Consider the following 24,725-nt stretch of genomic DNA (forward strand, 5'->3'; position numbering starts at 1 on the left):
TTTCACTTCCTGTCACGGATCGGATCCGTGAGGGGAGGTGAAATTACTTAAATAAGGCCACCGGCGATGTTCCCTGACGGGATCCTTATCCGTGGACCATCCCCCAGTTTTGGCGCATGCGCCCGTCGCCAAAATGGCGGATGCAAGCGCAGAAGTTGGGGAGGGCAAGAGGAAATTTAAAATCTCCTTGCTCCTGGCTATTAAAGGTAGCCAAGAGCTTGGAGATGTCACCGGGGGGCCGCGGTGAGTGGTCTTCGGTTACGTGATCGCCATTATCCAATGGATAATGGCGATCACTTAAAAGTCAAAAGACAGTTGAAGTTTGACGCTCCGTTCAGTTTGGGCCCCGTTGTGCATCCAGACAGAAAATTAGGGCCACAATGGGTATGTTTCTGAACACGGGACAAATGGGGGTATACATTTTGGGGTGAAAGTCTTCATTCATATATGTGCTGTCCAAAAAAACCTTTTTTTAAAATGACATAATTGCCAAAAAAATAAAAATCGTAATTTTTTCCTTCTGCTTTGCTTCGATTCATTTAAAAACGGTGAAGTCAAAATACGCAGTACACCCCTAGATTAATGCGTTAAGGGGTGTAGTTTTTAAAATGGGGTCATTTGTGAGGGTTCTCTGTTGTTTTGGCCGCTCAAGGGCTCTACAAGTGGAAAATGGGGCCTGAAACACCTTCAACCAAAATGTCTGTTCTGAAAACCACCCGCTGCTCCCTCCAGTTAGGGCCCCGTTGTGCATACGGACAGAAGATTAGGGCCACAATAGGTATGCATCTGAACACAAGACAAACAGGGTATCCATTTTTGGGTGAAAGCCTCCATTCATATGTCTGCTGTTAAAAAAAAACTGTTTTTAAAATCACACAAAAATCTTAATTTTTTACTTTGCTTTGATTCATTCAAAAACTGTTGGGTCAAAATATGCAGTACACCCCTAGATTAATGCTCTAAGAGGTTTATTTTTTTTCAAAATGAGGTCATTTGTGGGGGTCCTCCGCGTTTTGGCCACTCGAGGGCTCTACAAGTGAGCAATGTTGCCTAAAACGCCTTCAAGCAAAATGTCTGTTCTGAAAGCCACCGGCTGCTCCTTTCGGTTTTGGCCCCGTTGTGCATACGGACAGAAGATTAGGGCCACAATGGGTATATTTCTGAACACAGGACATACGGGGGTATGCATTTTGAGGTGTAAATCCTCATTTTCATGTGCATTCTAGAAAGAAATCCTGTGTTAAAAATTACGCATTTGCAAAAATATGAAATTTTATTTTTTCTACTCTAAATTGCATTAATTCCTGAAACGAAACTGTGGGGTCAAAATACTCCTGACACTCCTCAGTGAATACACTAAGGGGTGTCATTTTTTAAATGGGGTCATTTGTGGGGTTATCTATTATTCTGACACTCATGAGCCTTTACAATCTTGGCTTGGTGCCGGAAAATAAAGTGTTCCTCAAAATGTTGATAATTAATGTAAAATTTGTACGTCTTCTAAATGGTTAAAAAAAAAACAAAAAAAAAATGAACGTTTTTCAAACGTGTATTCAGAATAAAGTGAACAGATGGAGATATATATCTTAGCAAAAATGTATGCAGTATGTTTGCACATATTTGAGATATTACAGTTAAAAATGTGAAAAAATGACAATTTTTTCAAAATTTTCCCATTTTTGGCGTTTTTAATAAATATACGCAAATTCTGTGGGTCTATTTTTACCACCTAAATGAAGTACAACATGTGGCGAAAAAACAATGCCAGAATCACTTGGATATGCAAAGCCTTTACAGAGTTATGATATGTTAAGTGAGACATGTCAGATTTCCAAAATTTGGCTCCGTCACTAAGGGCTTAGTCAGACGGGCGTTTTTTGCCGCGATTTGCGCATGCGCATGCGTCCGGCGATTTTTTAAAACCATTGCTTCGCAATGGTATCGGACACATGAGCGCTTTTTATGCGCTCGTCCGAAAAATTATAGAACAAAAAATCGCAGATCGCACCTATCTGCAATCTGCGATTCCTGTTCGCTTCTGTATATGCGCTCAATGGGGCCGGCGGCAGCAGCACCGACCCCATTGAGAACATATAGAAGACAAATCATTCTTCTCTGCCACAGCTGGAACATCTGTGGCAGAGAAGAACGATGTTTGCCCATTGAATTCAATGGAGCGGCAATACAGCCGCTCCATTGAAAGCAATGGGCTGCCGGCGTGCGCAGGGTTAATTGTCGGGAAGGGGTTAAATATATAAACCCTTCCCTGCAATTCATGCTAAAATGTGTTAAAATAAAAAAAAATTGTATACTCACCTTTCCGCTGCAGCCGGAGTCCAGCCGCGGCCGCTGTCAGTTCTCCTGAACTGCTTCTCGGCACTATTCAGCCGGCGGGGCTTTAAAATCCCCGCCTGCTGAATGATCTGCTCTGATTGGTCACAGCCTGACCAATCAGAGGCCGGTTTCACTCACACACCCATTCATGAATTCATGAATGGGTGAGTGACTGCTGCCTCTCAGCGCTGAGCCAATCAGGGGCAGGTCTGACTCACATCCATTCATGAATTCATGAATGGGTGTGAGTGAGGCATGCCTCTGATTGGCTCAGCGCTGAGCCAATCAGGGGGCAGGTCTGACTCACACCCCCTTCACACCCACTGCAGGACGGCTGCCCGGAGCTGCAGGCAGAAGGTGAGAATGCAATTTTTTTTTATTTTAACACATTTTAGGATGAATTGCAGGTAAGGGCTTATATATTTAAGCTCTTACCGACAATTCATCCCGGGCTCGCCCGCAGCGCATTGCTTTCAATGGAGACGGCTGTATTGCCGTCTCCATTGAATGCAATGCGCTGGACAGCTCCGGCCCGTTTCTAATGAAACGCGGCTAGGAGCAGATTTTCGGGCGATTTGCGGGCGACTTGCGCGCACCGGTCACGCGATTTGCGGATGCGCATCCGTCATGCGATCCGCAAATCGCGGCAAAAAACGCCCGTCTGACTAAGGCCTTAGGCGCAAACAGGCTTTGTCCCTAAGGGGTAAATATCTCCAATGGCAATCTGCAAGGATGCGCGTTATCACCTTTATTATATACTGTGGTTATTGAGCCCTTAGCAGAATGGGAAAGGAAAGCAGAAGATGTATCTGTACTATAAGAGAAGAAGACACAAAATCGGTTTGTTTGCGGACGACGTGATTATAGGTCTTACCAACCGAGAATCCTAATTGCATGCAGTGTTAGAAATACTAAGTGAATTTAGCAGCATCTCTTATAACAAGCTTAACATCCCCAAATCTCAGATATTAGGTATGTCCATACCTGACTCTGCTATTTCTGGTTTAACCCCTTAAGGACCAGATACGTTTTAGGGATTTTACCCATGTGGTGGTTTTCACTGCCCTATTCTTTTGCCTTCAGCTACCAAAATTAGTTTTGCAGCGTTTTTTTTTTCCTGTGACATATAGGGCTATTTTGTAATATTTTTTTCACTGACTTTTTTTTTTAGTTTTTTTTTTGTTTTATTGGGGGTAAAAAGCAAAAAACAATTATTTTTTTTAACATTTATAATTTTTTTCTAATTAGTATATTTACGTTAAAATGAAGTATGGGAACAGGTTCCTCATTTTGTTTTGGATGTTTTGATTTGAATATGTATGGTTTTGGATTACAGATTAATTACAGGATTACATTTTTGGGGGGATTGCCCAAGTATTAACTGCTTTAAGAACCAAACTAATTTTCTTCGTGAAAATACTTAGCATTCCAATAAGGGTGACTACCCACTACAGTTTTGTTTCACTGCGAAATTCGCAGCGCTTTTTTTCTGCAGGGGGTCTATGGGACTTGTAATGTTAAAATCGCGATCGCGCAAAATCGCGGTTTCGCGGTAAATTACGATTTTGCGCGATCGCGATTTTAACATTACAAGTCCCATAGACCCCCTGCAGAAAAAAAACGCTGCGAATTTCGTAGTGAAAAAAAAAAACTATAGCGTGTAGTCACCGTAATATGGAGCTGTTCCTCAGCACTGCTGCATGTAGACGTTGCAAGTTTAGCCCCTAGCAATAAGACCATAGTCTTCCATGCCCTAGTAGCAGCAAAGGCTTTTATTGCAAAATTTTGGAAAATCTCTAGAGTTTCTGTAATGGCAGAGCTTATTGCATATGTTAGCAACATTTGCAGATTGGAGGGTACATTAGCAATTATGCTTGGGAACAATGCAAAATATACTGCTAATTGAGGGAAGTGGATAAATTTGCCACCTTAGACCGGTCTCACACGATCGGATTAGAATGGCGGTTTCCACAAAACGCGGGCATTTAAAGGCATGCAGTTTCGAATTTTCTTTCATACACGTGGATACAAATTGCATGTTCCGCTAGTGAATAAAAAAATCGCAGAATGCTTAATTTTGCCATAGAATCGCGCAGACCGACTTCATTGGTGTCAATGGAGGCATCCGACCCGCAGCCCATACTATTTCCCACATTGGATACCCGCACCCCATCCGCAATGTTAATTGCATATGGGCTGTGAGTATCCAATGCGGGAAATAGAAACAAAAAAACCCTGTACTGCGCATTACTCCTTGTGAGTCTTTGCGGTCATACACAATACAGTAAAGTGCCATACGCAGGGTCACCAGCCAGGCTGGCAGCCATAATCCGACTCATGTGAGCCCGGCTATATTCTTCTACTTTGTGTTAACATTACATAAGCTCATTTACTTTTTAGGCAGAACCTCATTCGAGGTATTTGATATTTGTAAGCTACTTGTTATCTTGTTATGTTTATGGTTTCTGTATATGTAAAAGGGTTTTATCAGCTACAATTATTTTTAATGAGACCTTGTATCATTAACTTAGATTGTGACATTGTAACAATCCTTTATTGCTTAATAACATGTATTCAAAACTTATGAAATGCTTAAGAATGTACTTCAGTAATCATAGAAACATCTGACTCAGGCGAGTATCACACAGGCGATCGGGATTTTGCCGCAAAAAAATCACGGCAAAATTGCGTCTTTGTTCTTTTTTTTTTTAGAATATTCTCGCATCACATTGCTGCTGCCCGCGAAAAAATCCCGCGATAAAGACGCGCAATTCTTTATTGCAAAAGCCAATAAGACTTTCTAATGTTAAAATCACAGCCCAACGCTGATAAAAAGGAAGCTCCGTAGGGAAACATGGGAAACTTTAAAAAACATACATCGAAGTAAGACAGACCACGCCGCGATTTCTTGTTCTCACAGCATCGCATCAGAGAAAACGTCGCAGATGGGAAGGAAACCATTGAAAATCATTGGAGTCATAATCTGCTTTTTTACTGACTCCTGAATCAGGAATTGTGATGTTAAGAAAACCTAGATTTTATCACACTGCATTCCTGGATAACAGGGGAGTCCAGACGCTCATCAGACCCCCCCCCCCCCCCCCCTCCCCACCACCTCTCGAATAAGTACTGATATGCTTATTTTATTGGATTACAGACACCTTTTTTAGTCAGACCCTCTGAGCGCTGGATTTATTCGTTTTTTGTTATTTATTTACCACCCATATATGTCCCTGGTAGCATTCATGACATTTCTGTAGCATTGATTTTCCTGCAATACCGTATGATCACCAGCAGGTGTCGTGGTTGCTCCTTTTTGTCTTTTTTTCACTCTAATCATTCTGCGTGCGGCCGCTGAGATTGGCACATTTGTCAGTTTTTCATTTTAGATGTTATCCCAAGCTGGCAGTGATGGTGCCTATGATGATTACACGCTGGGAAGAACTCTTTTCACCTCTCATGGCTTATTTAGATGTAGATTTCATTATTGATTTTTATATTAGGTTTCACTTCTTTAAATGACAGGAGACAAATATGCTGATAATAATATACATATAAATATGCAGTATATATGGTACAATCACACATCTGATTATAGTCTATAGCCATTAGAAGGAACTTCCACTTCACTAACAAATATAAATACTTAAGGGGCTGACTTATCAAAGAGTTATTTAAAGTGAATGCTCACTTTTTGTCACTGTTACTTTTTTTGCAAACAAACAAGAAAGGCTAGTATAGTAATGCCGCTTACATGACAAAATCACCAAATGTAAATATGAATTGGAAAGGGTGATTCATTAACAATAGTTAAAGCATAACTTTTTTGTAAGAAGTTAAAGGGAACCGGTCATCGGCTATGAGCACCATAATCCAGGTTATGGTGCTCACAGGGCAGGGTTTTTTTTCATTCTTGCCTGCCTCCATGTACTTCTCTATCAGCCCTGAAAGTTGGCCTGTAAACCATGCAGTGGACTCAAAGCTGCAGGCTTCCCATAGAGATCAATGGGAGTGAATGCACACAGCCTGGAGTCTGATGCACAGTTCGTGTGCTGACCTTCAGTGCTGACAGTGTGGGAAGCAGGAGGTGGGTTAATATAAAAAATACCTCCCCGGGCTTCTGAAAACTTGCCCTATGAGCACCATAGCTTAAATTATAGTGCTCATAGTTGGTGATAGGTACCCTTTAAAATAAAATGGTGCTAGATAACTAGTTCCGACTAGTATTGAGTGATTATTGGAATATCCGGGTCAGGAGTGCCCAACCCAATTTTCAAAGAACATTTGAACTGGGATGAACCGACTCCCAATAAAGTCAATGGGAGTAAAAATCGGGTTCACTCACATACCCTCCGGAAAGTCCCTAAAGGGTGGTGGTGGTACCACCACCACCACCTTAATGAATGTCGCTCAGTGGTTAGCTCTGTTGTCTGGCAGTTCTGGAGTCCTAGTTTAAAATCCCATCAAAGACAACATCATTATGAGCTTTGAAAAACTCCATTCAGTTGTTACTAGAGATGAGCGAGCATCGCTGTTCTCGAGTAACTGCATTCTTGTCCGAGCAGGCTCGGGGGGGGGGGGGGGGGGGAGGGGGCAGGGGTTACCAGGGGGAGAGAGAGAGAGATCTCTCTCTCACTCTCCCCCGAGCCTGCTTGTACGAGAATGTAGTTACTCGAGAAGAGCGATACTCGCAAGAACATTGCAAGAATCCGCTCTTTTCTCACCGTGGACCCGTTAAAAATGCTTACTGTTGCCCACATCCACTCACGGCTCGATTATTGCAACTCGTTGCTGATCTGCCTCCCCTGCACCAGACTCTACCCTCTCCAATCCATCCTGAATGTGGCAGCTAGGCTCATCTTCCTGTCCAGCCGCTACTCGGACTCCTCTGCCCCGTGCCAGTCACTGCACTGGCTGCCCGTTAAATACAGAATTCAATTTAAACTCGCCACCTTCATCCACAAAGCCCTCCACAGCGCAGCGCCCCCCTATATTACCTCCCTCATCTCAATCCATCACCCAGCCCGGGCTCTCCGCTCTGCTAACGAAACCAGACTGAGCGCCCCTTTAATTCGAACTTCTCATTCCCGCCTCTAAGACTTCTCCAGAGCAGCAGCGGTCCTCTGGAACGCACTACCAAAGGCTACCCGGGCAATCCAGGGCTCACAGAACTTCAGGCGTGCTCTAAAAACGCACCTCTTCAGGGAGGCATACCGCATTCCCTAAACAAACCTCTCTGTACTCCACCTGATAACATGCTCCCTGACCTACTGACTGCAATCCCTGCTAGCCATCATAAACCGCTCCTGCAGTCATACTGTTTCTACCGTCACACGGCTAAATGTCTGACCATTGTCTGTATATAGCATCCCTCACTCTCCACCTCGCCATACTGTGCACATCTCCAGCCCCTTTACCCTCTGTATCACCCCATTACTTGTAGTATGTAAGCTCGTTGGAGCAGGACCCTTCCCTATTGTTTCCACCAACTGATTACTATGTAACCGTGGTTCTGTAATTTTTGTACTTTTGTCTTTCTGTATTCCCCCTGTCTATGTAAGCGCTGCGGAATATGTTGGCACTATACAAATAAAGATTATTAGTAGTATTTACTGCCTTATCCAAGCATGCTCGCTCATCTCTAGTTGTTATCCTTAGATTTAAACCGAGGATTCCAACACTGGAAAGGAGCAGTGCTAGGAACTGAGCCACTACACTTGTTCTTTCTATGTGATAGATAGATAGATAGATAGATAGATAGATAGATAGATAGATAGATAGATAGATAGATAGATAGATAGATAGATAGATATGGGATAGATAGATATGAGATGGATAGACAGACAAGAAACCAGTAAAGTTAATGGGGTCATTAATTGCAGATATTTCCTGTGACATTTATTTTCCTATGATCTATGAGGTAACTCATGAAGAAGTGACACACATTCTACAGCAACAAGTCTCATCTTTATATGACCTAAGATCTGACTCTTCTTTTATGTGCAGATAAATCAGACTTTTCACAAAAAGCTACAGCTAAAAAAAGTTGCCAGAGATGGACGGTCAAGTCAGATTGTTTTTTTTAATAGCACAAATTAAGACATTATATATAATAGTCTTTATTGCTATAACGCCGGTATATTCTGCAGCACTTTACAAATCACAGGGGACATAGACAAAAGCATACATTACATATAGTCTAATAAACAGTTTGAGCAATACCAGTGAGGGTCCTGCCCACAAGAGCTTACAATCTATGAGGAAATAGGGGTGACCCAATATGTAGCAGTGCTTCTTCTCTATACAAGTCTGGCCATCTTTTATATATATGGGGTGATATACATAAAGCTGTATAAGCCCGGTGCGGTCAGTATCCAGTTACGTCTACTCCCCCTCCTACTTCCCAATGTTGATGCAGAGGGCAATCTCTTTTCATACAGGCGGGCACAGACTGTTTCTTTCAGCCGACACCCAGTGGCAACATCTCCGATCAGCCGCTCGGCTAATCAGAGCTCTGAGTCCTCTAAATGGACTGAACCCCGAGGAACTCCAACAGCAAGAGGAATAAGAGAAGTTGAGGCGACAAAAGATACACTGATGGAGCAGTCAGAGAGAAGGAAAACCAGGAGAGATCAATATCCTGAAGGCCTATAGAGCGGAGCTTACTGAGGAGAAGTTGGCAATTTGTAGTGTCTAACTCTGCAGAGATATGTAGAGGAATTAATAGACAGTAGCTGCTGTTAGATTTAGCCATTAGGAGATAATTTGACACTTTTGTATGGGCAGTGTCACGTCTGTATGGCTCACAAGTACCACGCTCAGCATGGACGCAGGGTGACATTCACAACTACTGCAGTTGATACTACTATGCACTGTAGATCAGTGTGCACCCCAACAGTAGTACGTAAACCAGTAAGAAAAGACCGTGCAACACAAAAAGTACTATGCTCAGCACGGCTTCAGAGAACATACACACAACTGAAAATAGATGCACAACACGCTATGCTGAACAGTAACACCACTCCAGGGAGAAGGAAGCCTGGCCCTAAGCTAGCAGGGGAATGAAAAGTCCCTGCCTAGAAGTAGAGTAATCACCTCGATAGGGGCTTCCCACGGTCTTCATCTTCTGCCCTGACTGTCCCTATAGAGGACCCCAGAGAAATGAACTGATCAGCAAAGAAATACAGAAATGAAAACAGAAATATAACTGAAAAGGAACCCACAGCAACTTATCTGCAAGTAACTATAAACCCAGCACAGAAGAGCTCCAAACTCCAAATACTCCCCAATGGAACGGAATAAGCAGCACTGAGCACAAGGAGGGGTGAGAATATACAACTACTCCACACCTGAGCACTAGCACAGCAATTAGAGAAGCACACCTCTACTGTTCTCCCAGACATGACTAACCCAGCATGCGTCCATGCAGCAAAGAAAGACAGCACCAGCAGAGTCTGCACATGGTGCAGTAACCCTTGTCCTGCATAACAAGGTGACAGGTCTTGGCCTACGTCAAGGCCACATACAACGATGCTGTCTTAACCCACACGCAGCAAAAGTACCTCCCCTCTGAGGACGTGCCTCTGGATCCTTAGGTCGTGGTTTACCAGGATCCACTTATGAAAATTCCTAACTAAATGGTCTGCGTTGACCTCAGCCACTGGAATCCACATCCTCTCCTCAGGACTGTACGACCACCAATGCACCAGATACTGCAGCGAGTTCGTGACTCGACGAGAGTTAATGATGCGGCTTACCTCAAACTGCAGATTCCCGTCAACCAACACTGGGGAAGGCGGTGACAACCCAAGTCTGGGGTTTAACATTTTGTAAAGTGATGACTTAGTGACCTGGGAATCTCCAATCTAAAGGACACTGGGTTAATGCTCTCAGTAATCTTAAAAGGTCCAATAAAATGTGGAACTAGCTTAAAAGATGTTTGCTTAAGTTTGATATTCCTTGTGGAGAACCAGACCAAATCACTCACCTGCAAGCTAACCCCTTCAGACCGACTATTATTCGCCACACTCTTAACTGTGTCTTCCTCGGAGGATGGCAAGTTCGTGATGAAATCTTTGGACAGCAATGCAAAATAATGGTCGCAGCATCAATAGCTGCAAAAAAAACAAAAAACAAGAAAATGTTATTCTCTCATGAGTTTGATAAAGACCAAACTGTTGGTCGAAAAGTCGTTGTATTATCATTTTTGATATGGGGGTAAAAAATATTCTTGCTTTTTTTTTGCACCTATTGATGCTGCCACCATAATTTTGCACTGCTGGATCTCTGGGACTTGGTCCACATCCAGTGGCTGTTGCATGGCATCTGTGTCCTACCCTAATGGCGATTCTTTAAAGTGCTGCTGGTGATACATTTCTTCTGAAATCCATGGACAGATCAGTCCAGGGTCTCGCCGGTACCAGTAGAGGCAACACCTTCTCGGCCGGCAGATGCCAAGGCAATTTGGCTATAGCACAGACCTCGCATGCCGAAACAAAACAAAAAACATCACTTCTTAAAGACAGCCACCAAAAATCTCTACTAATCAACTTATGAGTCAAATTGCTGCTCGAATGACCTGCCAGAACAGAACTATGTATTCAGAGAGTATCTGAAACCTCAAATGTAGTGGAACAAAAAGTCTGCCCTTAGGCAGGCCAGCAGGCGCCAAATCTTGTGCCTTCTGGATCAGCTCCACAAGATCCCAAGACACTGCGGATACCACCACCCCCTCAGGCAGAATGGGTGCAGAGGATTCATAAGAGACCACTGGAACCAAATTCCTAGAGAGAGATCCCCCTAACAACAAAAGGCTTGGACGAGTCTGACTGTACAACAATGACTTCACAGAGGGGGGAGTATAGAGTCAACCAAGAAATGTAAGCCCGATTCACAGACGTGACTACCACTAAAAACGTATTTTATTAAATGTATTAAAAAACATAAACTGGGCACTACAAAGACAACACACAGCAACCAAGTACCTCCAGACACAGATTCGTTATAGGAGGATAAGGACCTGGAGTTATTTAATACTTGATAAGCGATAAAGAGATGTTTTATGATAACAAACAAAAACACTCTACCCAAGATGGATTCAAGAAAGCAAATGATAATTCGATATAGGCGCCAAAAGAGCTGGTTTATTCTATGTATAAACAAGGCAGGGTTACCATTTGGACTCTCACTTGTGATGGAACACTATCACTATCAGTGATCAGGACTCAGGCTCCAGCAATTGAGCGTCCTGACTTGTTATGGGTGTCGACAAGACAGGATCACCATCTAGGTATTCACTTATGATGATCAGTACTTGAGTAAGCCAGTACAAATACTCAGATCAGTACTAGAGTTGGTCAGTACTTATACTCTACGCGTTTCACCATTAATTTGTTGGATCATCAGGAGATACAGTACTTGAGTCATAGGTTCAAAGGTAGAGGGAATGAGAAATCCCCGAGAGAACATCAAACTAATATATAAAAAGCTGTATCTAAGATGAATACAGCAAAACTTGTGTAGTGATCAGGATAAATATCCTTATTATAAGAGAGTTCTATACTCTCAATTAGGGCATTAAGGTAACTCTTAGGGTTGGGGGCCTGCCAGAAGGTACCTCTAAGCAAGAAAGCTTATCTTGTATGCTAGCGGTTAATAGCTAGATGATATATGTAGGTACATAACGAGAGGTGTTTATTTCAAAGTATGCCCGTCAATACACGCATAGAGGTAGAGTAGAGCGTCCCCGAAAATATGGGGGGGCACTGCTCTCAAATATCTGAGCGCTAGAGAGATGGTATAATGCTTGTCATGCACAAATAGGATACTCAAAATAGTTAGCGTATCGAGTTAGAATTCAGGTCATCGATATGGGGATAAGGCATAAAATTATGTCCTGATCTCCTGACCCAATTAATTGCATTTAAGCAGACAAGAATAGCTAAAGTGCTAGGTTCCAACCAAAAGTGCTCGCATTAGAGGTCATTGGTGTGGAGGTATGACATTAATATAAGTCAAACTCTCCTGACCTAATTGTAGAAGCACTTTTAGATGTCCAAATTGCTCGCATAGAGGTCATTCGTATGGAGGTATGACATTAGTATGAGTCAAAATCTCCTGACCTAATTGTAGAAGCACTTTTAGACTCTGTGCATGTTCTCAAGATAGACAAGCCATAAAGCTAGTTTCCTAGTAGTTAGATTTCAGGCAAGCAACCCCAGCAACCCCCCCAGATATAGGGCTCAAGAGAGAGCAGAGAAAAGGGTATGACCCATTGCCTTGATGGTAGGCTAGGGAATCTCCATATACTTACTTACTTAGTCAGTAAGTATATGGCCATTTTCTGTGATTGTCTTGCTGCTTGGTTCTGAAAGCAAGTATACATCAGGTGTGACACCACAACATCAGCACCATGTGATGCACCTGCCAGCATTTACACAGTGTCATTCTGAGCAGGATGACGAGAACGAAACCTCACCCTTCTATCTCATTGGCTGGCTGGGCTGGCCATCATCCAAGCCAACCTATCAGTAGCTTGTTTAAGGTATTTTTTCTGACTTCTCTAAGTAGAGGGTGATGGTAATACTCTTGTTATCCCTTAGTATTCTGATCTTATTTTGTGGTGTTGTGTGTTTACCTTGGAGCTTTGGATAACTTGTCTTGCGCTTTTGTTTTTGGACTTCAGATTTTTACTGTCTGTTTGGGTTCTCGCTTTGTTTTTATTTGTTAGCATTTCTCTGTCTCGCCCAGTTCTTTTGAATTCCTTTACCTCTCTATATATTACCTACGGGCATGTTAGGGAAACAAACCAGTTTTCGGCTGCAGGGTCGCCCTTTTTGATGTGGGTGCTCCACTCTACTAGCAGGTAAGTTAGGGGTCATTTAAGGAATGAACTCAAGTGTTGTTTTCACTTTTACCACTGTCCACTGTTTAGGTGTGCACTTCTAGCAACTTAGTTATTCCCTGTGCTTTATATGTCCTTCAGCATGTCTCTGCACTTTATCCCAGAATTTATTGCTGTTTCTGCCGATGGGTTTGACAGATGTGAAAGACTTATTGGCGTAATAAAAATTAAGCTAGGTGTATTGGATCTAATCCAATTGTTGGCCAAACAATTACAAGCTTTGACTTTACAGGTGGTGGAAACTAAGCAGCAAGTCCAGTTTAGATTTGTTTTTCTTGGCATTAAGTAGTTTGTATGACGATCTGGATTGATTTGCCCTAGCTGAGACTAAGGCTCAAACCCTTCGGTAAGGAAAACGTCCAGTAGAAGATTACTCATTGAGTTTTATTGGTGAAACAATACTTAGGGGAGCAATGCCGCTCTAAGGAAGTCAGTTTTGTTACAGGTTTGCAAGTAAAATGAAGGATATGATGGTCCAATATTTGACACCTGGTACTCTGGAAGAAGCTATAGCATTGGTTATTACAATTGCTCATCGTATTCTGGAGAGAGCTGTGAGAAGGGTTTTTTGAGCTCTCCACTTTGTCTATCTTGTTTTCCACTGAGGCTTCTGTGAAGCTCATGCAAGTAGAGGCTATTTCGAGAAAGAAGAAACACAAGGAGAATCGATTTGAGGAAGTTTTATGTTTATAATCTGATTAAAATGGTAATTTTGCTTGTGATTGTCCAACTGTACCCAAAGGCAAGCAGTTGTAAAAATTGTTAGGTCTAGTGATTAATGAGAATGGTCCTCTAAGCCTACAGATCACTTGGTTAGTGTCTTCCAAGCTCATCCTCCCGGCTTAATTGACAAGAGATAATGGTAACATTCTTGTCATTGTTTTTCTAGATAGTGGTTCAGGTATTAAGCTGATTGAGTTTCAGTTTGCATCTGACTCAGGATTTAAAATTGTGTCTTTTACAAATCATATGCCAGAATTTGCAATAGATCCGTCTCCATTGTCTCAAAAATACATTACGTTCCTTGTTCCGGAGGTATGTCTAAAGATTGGGTTACTTCATGAGGAAATAATAAGCTTATATGCTTAGGAGCCTCTACCTACTCACATTGTTCTGGGAATGCCGTGGTTGAAATTACATCACCCTGTTGTCGAATTGAAACCTAGGGACATTTCTAAATGGGGAAATTCTTGTTTTAGTAAATGGCTGTCAGTTAACATCACCACAGTTGATGTTGATCCACTTCCAGATGTCCTCCAAGATTATGCAGATGTTTTTTCTAAAGCAAGGTCGGAAGAATTACCACTACATAGGCTTTATGAATGCAGTATCGATCGAATTACAAAAATTTACATTGAAAGATAAAATGAAGTTAAAGGGGTTGTCTCGCGAAATCAAGTGGGGTTATGCACTTCTGTATGGCCATATTAATGCACTTTGTAATATACATCGTGCATTAAATATGAGCCATACAGAAGTTATTCACTTACCTGCTCCGTTGCTGGCGTCCTCGTCTCCATGGTTCCGTCTAAATTCGCTAGCAGCTTGCTTTTTTAGATGCGCTTGCGCAGTCCGGTCTTCTGCTCTCAGCACGAGCCGCTTCAGCCTGCTAGCCACTACAGCTCTTCTGCGCATGCGCAGACGAGCTGTCACTTCTCGGGAGCGCGCTGGAGCGGCCATTCTGTACCATCCTCTCTTAGAGGAAGGTGCAGAAACTTGAGCCGCCCAGCTGTCCCGAGAAGCCGCCCAGCCGCCCCGAGAAGCCGCCCAGCTGTCCTGCCGTCCTGCCGCCCAGGTAAGTGATGGGCCAGGGGGGCTGCCGCTGAGCCGGGGGGGCTGCCGCTGGGCCGGGGGTCTGCCGCTGGGCCGGGGGGTCTGCCGCTGGGCCGGGGGGGGGCTGCCGCTGGGCCGGGGGGGGCTGCCGCTGGGCCGGGGGGGCTGCCGCTGGGCCGGGGGGGGGCTGCCGCTGGGCCGGGGGGGCCTTCGTCTGTTGTCAGGGGTCTAGCGCCGGTTACCTGCTGCCTGGCGGTGGGTGACTGTGTGCCGTGGTCGGCCGCGTTCAATCCAGGGGTCCGGTCGGCGGCTGCGGGGCGTCTGGTTGTCAGGGAGACACAGCTAGTAGCGTCTCGGGAGCGAGCACGTCGGGCTGCAGCAAGCGACGGAAAAAGAGCCGGCGGCCATCTTGGGAAAATTTTTATAAGTTGCTGGAACTGTAAGTACAAACCAGCTAGAAAAGTCATTTACAGGGGGGCTTAGTAATGTATGCTTAATAAGGGGGACTGGGAAAAAAAAAATTCACTGCTTCCTCGAGACAACCCCTTTAAAGGACTGAAGACAAAACCTTTTTGAATACAAACCAGCATAGCAATCAGTTAAGCACAGTGTATCTGACTTATCTCACCCCCAGCAATCCGCTAGTGTCTAGACAGACAGTTCCCCTGCAGTGCCTCTGCAGGAGAAATGTGGAATTGCATGGCTCCCATTGAAATGAATGAAAACTATGTAATGCATGGTAACTCTGATTCTCCAGAGTGGAAACCACCCTTTGCAGTCATTCTGTGCTCTGGATAATAGCTGGTGCTCTTTTAACTCATGTGAGGTAGATGGCCAGTCTCATCACTACTGCTATATTTGAATGAGGCCTTATAGTCTCTGAGTCTGGGCTCCCTTGAAAGATTCTCTGGTGGGTCATTCCAAACTTGGCAGAAGTTAAAATGACCCTGTAGTTTTGGGACAAATTTCTCTCTTGGCCAATCATTGCTGGCCAATCAGACAGCAGGTATGGTGTATTGGTAGTCTAATACTACCAATGAACTGTGGGGATTAGGTAGCTTATTTTCCATTTTGGATGGCTAAATATGGGACCCAGAACCAGCAGATTGCAGGGGCATCGGCACAGAAGAGCAATAGCAAGTAGTATAACTGCCTCCTTCAGCCCTAGGACAATATTGTGTCTCAAAAACAGAGGGTCACCTTAACGGAAAACATTGATCTGTACCTCTGTTTCCATTTTCCATTGACCATTCACCTTTCTTTTTTTACAAGCTCAATAATGGCTAATTTTATTACTGTGGGCTTTTTTTTAAACAATTTTCCTCTACTGCCTGCTCACAATGTTCGCATTAAAGTACAAGATCCTCAAGGCACTTGTAGCTGAGAACAGGAGAACTATGCTCCAGCGTCACTGCTGCCTAATACAAATAGATTGCTCTAATGTCTGAACTGAAGCCACAGACACAACGTGGGGAAAAGACTAACCAGTTTATTATTAGGTTCAGCTGAAACCAGCAATAAATGTCCAGAATGCCCTAAATACAAGGGAACAGGTCATTGAGACCAAATGAGCAATTTAAAGGAAAAATCCATTCATCATATGATGTGACAATGATGACCCTCGGTAGGACACCAATGCTGATTAGGCTGGAAAATTGCAATTTAAAATATTTTTCTAGTATGTCCTATAATGCATCACTTCAAAATATCATCTTATAAGCCTTTCTTATTATGGGTGGAGCTTAGTAGTCATAGAACTATATGCACCTGCCTTTGGGGAGTAAGGGAAGAAGCAGAAGCAAGTGGAGTCAGATACTATACTTACTGGCATAGAAAAGTATAGGAAACAGAGATACAGTCATAGGTTGCTATAACATACAAGCTGGGACAGAGAGGAGCAGTTACTCCACGAGTCTGAGTGAGTGGAGCGCAGCAGCTGCCATAAGTGCCTCATGGAGCACTCATCAAACTGTAAGTGATGCCGGCCTCAGCAGAAACATTAGGTATGCACACAAGTAGGGTTGAAATAGTTAGCCAGTAGGCCTGGTGGAAAGAAAAACAGAAACTACACAGGAAAAGGAAACTGTTGCTTAATTTCTATAGCATGAGCCCCGTTCATGGACTAAGATATTTGTTTACAAAGAAAAAGGTAAAACGGCACCTAGGGTAGCTAATGAGCCTTACCCAAAGATACATAGCAAGTGTATTTCATAACAGACTGTATTGATAGTATTGCATTGTTAAAACAAAGAGATGTTAATGAAGAGATATTAAAATTGTTCACCGGGTATTACTGTTACTGCGGATTGCTCACCAGGTGTTACTCATCCTACATTTTAGTTAATAATAGTGCTTAACTGTTTTTATTATACTGTCCACCTTTATTTCTTCATCCTTAAATAAATATTGTATATTTTGGTTACTCCATCTGCTGTATCGTATCCTGAATCCTGTGTTGATATACCATCACCCATGACAAAACCATCCTGTTACTGTGAATATACTGTAATTTCTGTGCTATGTAAAACAGTTGGCCTTTAAGGACATGTTTATTGAATGGGTTGGGATCCTCAACTATGAAATCCGCCCATGTAAAGACATGGAAATCCAAAATAGTTAATAGATAGAATAGTAGTAGATGGACTATTGTGCTTTAGCTCATCTGAGCTTGAAAACATTCTGAGATCAGTAATACTGAGGGTCACATATGTAGAAGGGTCAAAGGCACAAATTAAACATAATGCAAAGTTGTAACAGCACCCCTGCCTACCACATATCATTTATAGTACAGATATACTCCTGTAGGACAAAGGAACCTTTTGGACCCCCAGGGACTGGATGAGACCACAGCATCCCCATGGCTACACCCCAAATATAAAATGTGAGGTATGTAGCATATTAGTAGCCCCATAACAGAAAATGCTACAAGTACTGATGTAAATAAAGGGGTTGTTCTATCACAGACAACCCCTTTCAGATTGTGACCCCTAGAGCAAACAACTGATCATCCTGGCTCCCACTCTTGACACCCCCAACTGATTTTCTGCGGGAAGCAGTGACCAGCCAAATATTTCCTCTTCAGTGTAGTATTGCATGGCAGCCATCCACAGGGATGGCTCAAAGTCTTCCAGAATTGTATGGCTCATTAAGCATTTCTCCCAAGTATGGAACTCTACTCTGTGACATCCAAATGCCCTAATAGGGCATATCAACAGGGGTTATCTTCTTGGAACAATCGCTTTATATCACAACTAAATGTAAAGGCGCTCTCCAGGACTTTTACTCTTGATGAACTCTCCTCAGGATTGGTCATTATTAGTTCATTGTCCAGTGTCCGCCACTCAGGATCTCTGCCGATCAGCTGTTCCCCGGGTTCGGTATCAATGTGGATAGCAATGGAATAAGATAGCGCTGTTAACATTGCAGCATCCTGGTTTGGTAGTGCTTTGAATTGAATGGGAATGGGGCCAGCAGTGACAAATTGGGACACTGTAATATGGACGGAACTATCTGCTTTCAGCACTTTCCGTACTGACAGTGGTGCCAGGAATCAGCTGATTGGTAGGGATACCAAGCTTCAGACCCCTGCAAATCTATTAATGCTGATCTATCCTGAGGATAGCTCATCAATAATAAAAGTTACAGCGAACCCCTTTAATCTTCTCAATGTAAATAATAGTGTTCAATAAACTGAAACAGTTTTGGCTCGAACTTTGCTAAAAGTTCGGTTTGGCGTGAATCCAAACCTTGGGCAGTTCATCTTTACCAAGCACATTAAAATGTCTTCTCCTCCTTCTTCTCATTCTCCTCATCTTCCTCCTCCTTTTTTACCTTCTTTGTCTCCTTCTTCTTCTGCTATACACGAGTTTTAGGGGTATTGGTAAAATTTGGTTTTGATTTGAACTAATTCAGACCAAACCAAACTTTTTGCCCATATTTGGTAAACTAAACTTTTGAAAATTCACTCATTACTAGTAAATAACCCAATTTTGTTAGCATCTTTGTTTATATCTTCATCCACCCATCCTCTAAATTCCACTGGCTTTCCATCTCTGAACCTTCTTGAGCTCTGACATCTAGTATTTGGCTTGATTAGTGATTTATAAAGGTATATTCCTATGTGCTCATCAGGTACTTGTCAACAGCTACCTGACATTAGGGACCAATTATCTGGAGGGATCATCATTCAAAAAATTGTTGGATTTTGCGAATTTGAACGATAATCAATCACTGTAAACACAGCCAACGATTGAACGATGAACGAGAATTAATTTGCTTCTCGTTTGCTGGTCATTTTATGCAGACACAAAAATAATTGTTCACTTATTTGTACATCGTTGCGTGTGAATATTGATCATTTAGTCATTCACATTCACTGGTACACTGGTCCGAATGATTTACAAATGAAATGTTCGTAAATTGCAAATGATTTATCTGCCTGTATAAACAGGCTGCATGAGCAAATGAGCGAACTCCGTCACCATTCGCTTATGCGAACAATTTATCATCCCGTGTAAAAGAAGGGCAGCTTCATACAGCTTATGGACAGCTGCACACGACTCACTGCAACAAATTAGACTTTTTTGCGCAATATTCTAATCCCCTCCACCTCCTTTGTACCTGGCAAGCCTTTTGATGTACAAGAACAGGAGACCCTTTGTCCCACTGGCCCTAAACTGGCTAATGACAAGGACATGCTAAATTGACCCACTACTAGTGTGAAGTGACACAATCCTCCATTCACGCAGACATCCTGGTGCGCAACTTCACATCAGAAGGAAATCTTTTAGTAAAGGATATTTGGGCGTGCAAAGGTCCTATCCTGATATGAAATAGTTTCAGAATTAGGCAGCCCAGCCTAATAAAACACATCTACACATGTTGAGGTCTAAGGCCCAGAACACCCAGAACCTCATATCTGAGTAAAAAGTGTATCCAAACATACCCTCGTGGGCTCAAACTGTATGTAAAATCATGACTAAAGTTATGCCACGCCTTCTTTCCTGAAAACCTCATGTGGAGATATGACTGAAAATAAGGAATTATGATTTTTCAGAGCTTCTAGGAATCCAACCCTCCATTCTCTGTGTGACCTCAGAGGGGGCAGGGAGGAGTGTACTGAGGGATCCTTTATAATGTGGGACCCCACAGGCCCCAAATTGTCAATCCACAGGGATATGCTGTGGTATATGGACTGTTCCGTTGTTTCTGGAACCCTGCCAATCAGACCATTGGACTGATATCTAATTCTGGTAACTTTCTTTTAATTTCTCCTCTTTATTTTAAATACTGTTGAGTGTGTACTCATAGTGTATTTCCTTATTTTCCCATGTAACAATCTTTTGTACATAGCTATTATGCACTGCTAGACCTTTTCTAGAGTAAATCTGCAATTTAAAAGTCAGCCTTGTCCATTTTACAAACAAATCAAACTCCGAAGATTGTGTTCATAATTTATAAGCCTGACTTCCAGTTTTCCTTAATAGCTAGCGGTGGCAGCATGTATTTGTATGAGTATTGTAGAGCTCTGGTGTGCGTTAGAACGGATCAGGTGGATGATTTGAGCTTTTGCTTCACATGCGTGCAGAAGCCTGGGAAAGCTGGGTACAAATCAGCCTGTATTCTAACAACTCTAGGCTTGCAATACTGCTAGAGCCATCTATTGAGGCTCAGCCATGACGGTTGGTAGTGGCAAGGCGCTCGTATAGTTGATCAGTGAGTAACCGGGGACAGAGGCAGGATCGATAGGTTCCTTCTCCTCTCCTTCCTGTCTGATACGTGACAAATTGGTGGCAGTGGTGAGATAGGTGGATTGCTGTAGAATTGTGGCCAAAGCTGATGGTTGTTTGTCCAGTTGACGTGAAGAGTCTCGGAAAGTTGGGTGCCAATCACCCCACAATCTAAGTCTCCCCTTACATACCTGACACAGATGTTTTCTTTTTCCTGTAGAACTGTGTGGCATATCATGCATCTTCTTGCATATTGTGCCCCCCCCCCCATATGCTTCTATGAGGATCTTTGGTGTGCAAATGTGCATAGAAGAAGAGCATGCTGCCTTTTTTTTTCAAGGCAAGCAAAAAAAAAAGGAAGTGAACAGACCCATTGAAATGAATAGCTTCTATTCTCTGAGCATTGTGAGAGCAAATTTTCCGCATGCAAAAACATGTGCAAATATGTCCATGTGAAGCCGCCACCTTATTTGCTACAGTTTAGCTTGCTATTTAGTTATATAAAACCATATTTGGAGGCATTGTAGCAAATTACCTCAGTGATTCATAACCTCTTTGGTCCTTCATCTTGTGCTTGTTTTCCACAAAACTAACAATTTACAAACTAGTTTATAATGGCGCAATTAGGCGATATGTACAAATAATTGTACGCAGTGCCAAATGTATCTCTTTATGAAAATACAGTATTCAATAAGCCCCTAATAACTGCGTTCTTAGAATGTTTGTTACATGCTATTACATGCTAAACAATCCATTCATTAACATATTCATTAACTGCATTAATACCGCCGTAATCCGACCGGCAACCTCTCGGGCTTTTCAGTTATTCTCTCTGTTAATGCATCTAAAGATTTAATTCAATAAGTGACAAATCTGCAGAGTGCATTACCAGACGGTCCCTGGAGTGTTGGTGAGCGAGTGACTCATTCCTCCATCGGTGGTTATTCTAATAAGGTTAACGTCTTGTTTAGTCAATGACAATAATGTAATTAGCGGCACATTCAGAACTCTTCGTTTTATTATAATTCTGTAACAACTCGTCCTCAGACATAACAAAAAGCCGTTTATTCAAATTTTCGAAGCGGCGCAGTCATCCTATTGTCTTGTTATGTTCCAATTTGAAATCATTTTAGAGATTTTTTTTTTATCAATTGCTTGACAGTATATGTGTTATAGAATGCAGGGTTATTTTCTGGTGAGAGTCTTAAAGGGAAGCACTGGCAGGAGGTGAACATGAATTTGGGTCTCCGTTAGGGGGTTTGGTCAAGGATGTGAATTATGGGGGCTGAGTTATGTAATTTGAAATTTGAATTATGAGATTTGCTCTGGGGTCTGAATTAGGGGATCTGAATTATGGGATCAAGTCTGGGACCGAATGATAGTATTTTGGATCTTAATAGGGTTGTACCAAAATACTTTTATTACCTATCCATAGGATAGGTGATCAATTTTGATTGGTGGAGGTAAATAAATAAATAAAAATGAATCTTGTTACTTGTATAGTGGCAACTTATTCTGCAGCACTTTCAGGTAATTTATTTATTACCCCCCCCCCCCCAGCAAGCTGGGTACTCATTTTACTGGCCTCAGAAGGATGGAAGGCAACCTTGAGCCAGCTACCTGAACCAATGCGGGGATTGAAGTCGCAACCTTCAGGTCGTGAGCGAGCTCTTAGGACTGCATACTGCTGCCTTAACACTCTACATCACAAGAGCTATTTCACATAGAAGCAATAATCACTCATTGAGATGGAGCAGAGTGCGCTGTAGATCACTTCCGGCCCCCGCCTTCATTCAGAATAAACAGTCCGTCGTTTACACAGGCCAATGATCGTCTGGTTTTTATGTCTGCATAAAATGAACGATAAGTGAAGTAATTAGCATTTGTCATTCAGTCATTGGCCAGGTTTACACTGAACGATCATTCCATTTCACACGATCCAAAGATTACCTGAATGATATAATTGGTCTGTGTAAAATGGCTCTAATTTCCTTTTTTTTCCTGACGGCATGTCTGTTTGAGTCATTCTTTTCTTTACTCCCCCTTCCTCCTCCCTCTCCTCTGCTTTCTATAGACTTCTATGAGTCATCTTCACTTCCTGCATTGTGTTTTGGTGTATGTGTTACTAGAGACAGGTTTTACTTGACAAGAAAAGTGGACAGTAAATCAGGAAGAAGGGTGACCCCTCATTGTCAGCAGTTTAGAGTGATTATTCAGCATTAAAATCATCTTTTAAGTAAATACAGTGACTTGCACTTTTGCTAGTTATCACATTAACTAACGTATTAACACAAGTTGTCTCAAAATTCGGTGACCACTGATTAATTGCCAGCTCCTAAGACTCTTATTTTTCATCTTTTTCTCCTGATTCTTATTATATTGTTGCAATTATAGTGTTAGTGTCACGTCCGTGCGGCTCACAAGCACCACGCTAAGCATGGACGCAGGGTGATGTTAACAACTGCTGTAGTAGATAGATTTATACACTGCAGAACAGTGCGCACCACAACTGAAATACGTAGCCCAGATGTAAAGCCCATGCGACACCAGAGCACAGTGCAAGGCAACACAATGGGGATCAGTAACACCAATCCAGGGGGTAAGGAAGCCTCGCCCTAACCTAGCAGTGAGGTGATGGGTCCCTGCCTAAAGCGGAGTCACCGCCTCGATAAAAGGCTGCCCCATGGTCTTCTTTTTGGGCCCTGATTGTCCCTATAGGAACCCCTGGAGAGATGAAATGACACCACAAAGCAAAACAGAAATGAACAGCAGGAAAAAAACTGAAAAGGAACCCACGGCAACTTATCTGTGAGTCGCAATACACCCAAGCACGGAAGAGCTCCAAACTCCAAGGACTCCACCATGGAACGGAATAAGCAGCACTGATTACCAGGAGGGGTGAGTATATAAAGCCACTCTGCACCTGAAAACTGGCAGAATGAATAGAAAACCACACCTCCACCCTACTCCCAGGCATCACTAATCCAGCATGCATCCATACAGCAAAGGCAGACAGCACCAGCAGACTCTGCACATGGTGCATTAACCCTTGACCTGCTTAACAAGGCAACAGGTCTTTACCTGTGTTGAGGCCACTATGCCCCGACATTGCCACGACCGACAAGCTGCGATAGTTAGTATAATTATTATTCATAGAATTCTGTATTATTAGTTGTAGAACTAATACTACTGCCACTAATATATTTTAATTACCGATTATAATTTTCGATGCTTCTCATCATTTCATCATTCATTTCTTTTTTTTTTTTACAAGTGATCAGACAGAACATGTAAAATTACCGCCAGGGAAACATTCTGATAAATCTTTCCTTTGAAGTTACAAATATATATTTTCTGTTTCATATGTTGTAGATCAAATATACACAATTTTGCCGGCAGAAAGCACAAAGGAAATCATTTTCAATCTCATTTTAGAAAGAAATGATGTCCTTTCTGTTACCTTTAGAATAGAGAACAAGAGAGATGGCACAAAAGTTCCATTCTCGATCTTGAGAAAATTCCTGTTTTTTTCATTCATAGTGTATCTGATAACACAAGTACCATAATCACATAGAACCAGGATCATAGACTGAGAAATACAACTGTCTGTATGGTTCATTTTATGGGCTTCATTATCTATTAAAGGGATTTTCCCACAACCTAAAATTGCTTCACAACCACTCTACTTCCTGGTTGCTGCTGACCAGAACATGTGACTGTTGCAGCCAATCACTGGCCACATCAGTAACCTTCCTTCTATAGTCAAGGATCGGCTGCAGTAGTCACATGTCCTGGTCAGTAGTATCCAGGAAAGACAGAATGGTCTTGAAGCAATTTTAGGGCTCTTTCACACGAGCGCATAAATGTTGTAGTTTTTTTTACACTCGGCCGATATTGAGCAATTGGTTTCCAATGCATCAGTTCACATGGGCGAATATACGATGCGTAAAAACGTTGAAGCATTAAAAATGGAACATACGTGACTG

The 24,725-nt window shown here is 42.5% G+C and overlaps 1 long non-coding RNA gene across 1 annotated transcript in view; it reads right to left on the reverse strand.

The window, feature by feature from the left end:
• Positions 1–24,725, reverse strand: part of LOC136587145 (uncharacterized) — an 89,552-nt gene that overhangs the window by 52,509 nt on the left and 12,318 nt on the right. Inside the window, exon 2 of the long non-coding RNA XR_010787427.1 lies at positions 10,322–10,448. This is a non-coding gene — a long non-coding RNA (uncharacterized lncRNA). The remainder of the gene's footprint in view (positions 1–10,321; positions 10,449–24,725) is intronic.

This window comes from Eleutherodactylus coqui, chromosome 12 (assembly GCF_035609145.1).
Source record: "Eleutherodactylus coqui strain aEleCoq1 chromosome 12, aEleCoq1.hap1, whole genome shotgun sequence".
Taxonomy (NCBI): domain Eukaryota; kingdom Metazoa; phylum Chordata; class Amphibia; order Anura; family Eleutherodactylidae; genus Eleutherodactylus; species Eleutherodactylus coqui.